Raw genomic sequence first — 6,401 nt, 5'->3', positions numbered from 1 at the left:
TTAAAGTGGATTTCACGTACCCGTTGTGGATAAGTGGATGCAGCTCAGGTGGAAGCAGTGTGGCCGGTACAACACTTAACACACCTGCACATTCCTATAATCTTACGTACCCATTTACAGCTGGGTGGACTAAGAGGGGGTGAGGGTGTGCTGTGAGCGCGAACCAACGACCCTAAGGACAGGAGGCGAGCTCCGTATCCACACGGCCGCTGGTGAAACCATTAAAAGGTCGTAATGAGCCTCTTAAAGCCGAAGTCTCATTAAAGTCTTCTAAGACTCCTCAACACTTTGTGGGAAAGACTACCAAGAGACTGCACGGAGCTTTCTCAAGATCTCTCAAGTCCAGGGAGCGTCTTGAAGACCTCTTAGTACCGAGGAGTCTTGGCCTAGTGGATGGTGGAGCGCTAAAACCCGCCAACAAATAGAAGCCCATCAACTGAAAAATAGCCGCAATAACTAGCCCATCAACTGAAAAATAGCCGCAATAACTAGCCCATCAACTGAAAAAAAAAGCCCTAGTCCAAATTTCCACAAACACTATATAATTCATGACACTCCACGTCAATTTCAATGTTGTTTACTCTATATCAAGACACATCTATACTGCACCTCAATCGACCCCATCCCCCCACCCCACCCACTCCCCCTTCAACAGGCCCCTGACAGCGTGTAGGTGGCCGACGTCAATACAAGCAGGAGAACACAACCTTCACCTCCTGGAACTTGGGAGTGACCAGCCGGCATTGACCAGTTTATTCTCGTAAGGACATCAGGTGGATAATGCCGACCCTTTATCCCTTCTCTCTCTTTCCCCCCTCACCTGTTCCCCTTCCCTTTGCCCATTCCCTTTCCTGTCTCCCCTTCCCCTCCTTTGTCTGTCACGCCCACAACTGCTGCTAACAATACTATCACCACCACCACCACCACAGCTACCACCACTAATAATACCACCATCACTAGCACCATCATCACAACCATCGCTCCAGCCCACACCACAACCACTATCAGTCATAACCACCACCATCATCATCATCACCCTGAAATACAAGATAAAACTAACACGAACGAAACAGGAAAACAACGGGAAGAAATTGGTCTGACCTAAAGCTGAATATCCAAGAATTTCCAATCTCTGTCGGGTACAATACTTGTTTATGGTTGGTATTACCCCGCCGTGTATTAGGAGCTTCACACACACACACACACACACACACACACACACACACACACACACACACACACACACACACACACACACACACACACACACACACACACACACACACACACACACACACACACACACACACACACACACACACACACACACACACCACCACTCTCTCTGTACTAAATTGCAGTGTAGGTTTGCATTTACAGTACAGTTAAGTATGGCTTTCGTAAAATCATGCAATGTGTGCTAAATATGTAAGTGTGTGTGTGTGTGTGTGTGTGTGTGTGTGTACAATCTCTCTCTCTCGCGTTTGTTTTAGGTACTACAACTGCCAGGGGTTATTAAACATGGCTCACAAGACTTAACATATTTTTTACAACATATTCTTGACAACAACAAAATACAGGTTTAGTTGTATTTTCTAGACAGAGTTAAGGTTTACATTCAATTATTATTAATGAATTCAAGTACATAAGTGTGAATTTTAAGTGATTTTAAAACTATAGTGAGTTGTGGAGGGAGGGAGGGAGAGAGGGGAGGAGGGAGGAGGGAGGGAGGGAGGAGGAGGAGGAGGGGAGGAGATGGGGAGGGAGGGAGGGGAGGGAGAGAGGAGGGAGATTAGGGGAGGGAGGGAGGAGGAGGAGAAAGGGGAAATGAAAGAAGGAAGGAAGGAAAGAAAGAAGGAAAGAGGAAAGAAAGAGAATCAAACAGACGGACAGGTAGACGATAAGGGACACGTGATACCCACACCCACACAGTCCTTCCTCAGCTGGTACACGACAATAACTTGCCCAAACATCAGGGTGGAGCAGCTGGCATTGTGTACTGTACCCCCCCTCCCCACACCCCCACACACCCACACACACCCACACCTGGTATAAAAATGTCCCACCACCTTGCGTAAATCACCAGGACCTGATATTAAGAGACTGACTAACAAATATCGCCTACACTCGACGATAACAACCTACTCGCTGTCAAATGTCGCCCCCACCTCCACGATTCTGGCGACTTGATCCCCTTGTATACAGTACCACCAATGAGAGACACGACAGATGTGGAGGTCCCGTGTGTGTGTGTGTGTGTGTGTGTGTGTACAGTGCCGTATTTATTTTGCTTTCTCCACCACACCCCCTCCAACACACCACCACACCCTCTCCAACACACCACCACACCCTCTCCAACACACCACCCCACACCCTCTCCAACACACCACCACACCCTCTCAACACACCACCACACCCCTCTACAACACCACCACACCCTCTGAACACACCACCACACCCTCTCCAACACACCACCACACCCTCTCCAACACACCACCACCCCCTCCAACACTTCCTCCAACAATATCCCGCCATGACCAAACAAGGCAGTCTACGTGCAATTGTTTCCATGAATACAGATCGACTGTAGCGAGGTGTCGGGGAGGTGGGGGTGTGGGGGGTGGGGGGGTGGGGGTGTGGGGGGTGGGGGGCGATATTACCCCCCCCCGTACCGACTCACATCACCCGTAAACCAAGTCCCTCGAGGCGATACCATGGTAGGAAACGTTCGTGGGTAGGGAACTATGGAACGCGTCGGGTAGGGAACTATGGAACGTCAGTGGGTAGGGAACTAAGGAACGTAGTGGGTAGGGAACTATGGAACGTCAGTGGGTAGGGAACTAAGGAACGTCAGTGGGTAGGGAACTATGGAACGTCAGTGGGTAGGGAAAGTGGGTAGGGAACTATGGAACGTCAGTGGGTAGGGAACTATGGAACGTCAGTGGGTAGGGAACTATGGAACGTCAGTGGGTAGGGAACTAAGGAACGTCAGTGGGTAGGGAACTATGGAACGTCAGTGGGTAGGGAACTATGGAACGTCAGTGGGTAGGGAACTAAGGAACGTCAGTGGGTAGGGAACTATGGAACGTCAGTGGGTAGGGAACTAAGGAACGTCAGTGGGTAGGGAACGTAAGGGACCTATTTGAGGATTACATAAGGGACCTATTTCACGAGTCCATCTTCAACAGGATGTAGGGAGGGAGTGAAGAGAGTGGGCGACCCATTCCCTAGAGGGCTACTTTATGGGTCCTGAGGGGGAGAGGAGAGAGGGGAGGGGGAGAGGAGAGAGGGGAAGGGGAGATAGAGGAGGGGAGGAAAGGAACAGAGAGAGGAAAAAAAACGGGTGGAAGAGAAGAGGGAGGATAGGAGAGGAGGGGAAAGAAGGGAAGTACAGAAAAGAGAGGGAAGAGGAGAGGAGAAAGGGGAATAAGGGTGAAAAGGGAGAAGGAAAAGAGAGAAGGAAGAGGGGGAGGAAAAAGGAAGAGGGAAAACAGCAATAACTCCTCCTCCACCACTACCACACTCCTCCACCCCTACCACACTCCTCCACCCCTACCACACTCCTCCACCCCTACCACACTCCTCCACCCCTACCACACTCCTCCACCCCTACCACACCCCTCCACCCCAACGCGGCTCACACTGTCAACAATACCACACACTCTCAGGAAATACTTGGCGTTAATGGAGACACTTAAGTCCATTCTCAAGTCACTCCCAATATTTCTTACACTAGTTTACCTTCCTTCCTCAACCCTGACCTGACCTAACCTAACCTAACCTAACCTAACCTAACACCTTTATAGACGACTACTCTACACGCAGCTATAGGTTCCTCTATATTAATACACGGAAATAAAATCCATAGGGTCAAAAGTCTCCCTCACACAAGCGGGGAATAGTATCCACCAGTCAGGTCACGAAGGTCTGCCCACATGCTGAATAATACAACCAATACGTCATTTATAAATCACGAGTAACAGTACTTAAGATTTATTAACACACACACACACACACACACACACACACACACACACACACACACACACACACACTTGTCTGTACGTTGTCAATGTTGTTTACATCACACTAAACGTACATGTGTGTAGCATACGTGTACACCGGGGTATTTAGATTTAAATATTCATGCAATGTTTACATGTGCTCATCAGGAGGCAGGTCAGGTAAGGTGCATTATCTGACGACACCTAACGCACAGTGTAAGTCACCCCAGCGTCAACACCGCAGTGAGTGTGTGTGTGTGTGTGTGTGTGTGTGTGTGTGTGAGTGTGTGTGTGTGTGTGTGGGTCCCTCTTACTCCCCTCCTCCCTCAACACATCACACCACATCACACCACACCACACCACACCTTCACCTCAATGAATTAATCAATAAAAATTCACTCGTCTGCCAATAAAACTGAACTTAATGTCAATAATAAACTCAGCAGTAATGTGGCCGTGTGCTGGGAGGTCGACACGCTAAGTCGGTGATACACGGGGTCCACAGTCTGCTAAATACGGGTTAGTTCACGGTAAATCTTCCTTATTGTGAGCTCCCAAGTCGCGGGTTAGGTTCCTGTTCCTTGCCATGCTGTTCAATGTTCATACTTTGTTCTCTATCATGTCTTTGTGTTATACTGTTCCTTGTCATGCCTTCCTGTCACACCCTGTACCCTGTTACGCCAGTGTCACACCCTGTACCCTGTTACGCCAGTGTCACACCCTGTACCCTGTTACAGTGTCACACCCTGTACCCTGACACCCTGTATCCCGCCACAGTACCCTGTTACGCCACAGGTCACCTGTCCTGTTACGCCACAGTGTCACACCCCTGTACCCTGTTACACGCCACAGTGTCACACCCTGTACCCTGTTACCCTGTCACACACTTGTGTGTACACCCTGTACCCTGTTGCGCCAGTGTCACACCTGTCGACGCCAAGAGTAACACTATCCTTGTCCCACCCCTCCCCCCCCCTCCCTCCCCTCCTCTTTCTCTATATGCTCTCCTCTTCCTTCATACCTCCCTATCCTCTCTCCTCCCCCCTTCCCCCTCTCCTTACCCCCTCCTCCTCTCCTGTCCCCCTCACCTCCCACAGTGACGTAATAGACTCGCTGTGAACCATACAACAGATTCCCAATTAATCAAGTAATGGGCGTTGTTAATTACGTAATAGGCCCCCATTCAATTATGTAATGAACCCTACTGATCATTTAATGGGTTCTATTGGTCACGAAATAGGTCCAAATACTCTCTCTCCATTAGCCCAAACCTTCACCCAGTAACCCCTTGGAAGGAGCCACGAGACAGGTAAACGCCTAGTAGAGGGGGACCATTAATCACCTGTGCTAATTAGCGGTTGGCAGGTGTGTTGCCTACTCAGGGGTCCTCCAGTATAAATTCAACGACAGCACGAGCAATCATTAGTGCCCGGCTAACATACATCCGGCAAGGTGAAGTATCTGGTTAATATACATCCGGCAAGGTGAAGTATCTGGCTAATTTTCGTGTCCGGTAAGGATCAATATAAACTATAGTATCCGGTTGATATATGAGCTTCAATTAGAAAAATGCTAACGATTGTAGTCAAAAGGTATCCGGCTAACAGATAAATCCGGCAAGATATCCGGCTAACAGATAAATCCCTCAAGATCTCCAACTAATAAATGTACCCGGCAAACAGATGTGTCCGGTTAACAGATATATCCAGGTAACAGATGTATCCGGCAAGGTATCCGGGCAGCAGGCGTGTGGGGAGTGATAAGAGGGAATAAGTCAGCGAGCCATTAAGAGTGGAGGTGAGATAAGACCATTATTGTGTCACACACACACACACACACACACACACACACCAAGATAAGGTACAGCACTGAGAGCCCTTCACCTAACTAACTCATTACACCAACACCACTACCACCATTAACAGCCCCATAACTAACACACATGGTCAGTTTACATCACCACTCCGATAACAGTTAAATGAGTGGGCGTAACTACAAGTAACTACTATCATACACGTTAAGGACATGGCAGAGAGAGAGAGAGAGAGAGAGAGAGAGAGAGAGAGAGAGAGAGAGAGAGAGAGAGAGAGAGAGAGAGAGAGTTAACACGACGTGATATACTGAAATGAATGAGATGCAGTCATGCGTGATAGAGAGATATGCATGATAGACAGTCATGACAGTAGACGGGAACATGACTTATTACAGACAGAACTATACTCATGACAGATGGCAGGAAGAAATGACAAAAGCATGACAATGTATGACTCTCAACATGACATGAGCCACAGACATGATTAGAAGCATCACATGACAGCCATATGGGGGCGTATCACCTTACAGTTAGTGACCAATCAAGTCCCAGTAGCCACGAGGAAGTCCCGCCCCCTTTTTTAT

This window comes from Homarus americanus, unplaced genomic scaffold (assembly GCF_018991925.1).
Source record: "Homarus americanus isolate GMGI-L3 unplaced genomic scaffold, GMGI_Hamer_2.0 scaffold23578, whole genome shotgun sequence".
Classification (NCBI taxonomy): Eukaryota; Metazoa; Arthropoda; class Malacostraca; order Decapoda; family Nephropidae; genus Homarus; species Homarus americanus.
This window is presented reverse-complemented; position numbering follows the sequence as displayed.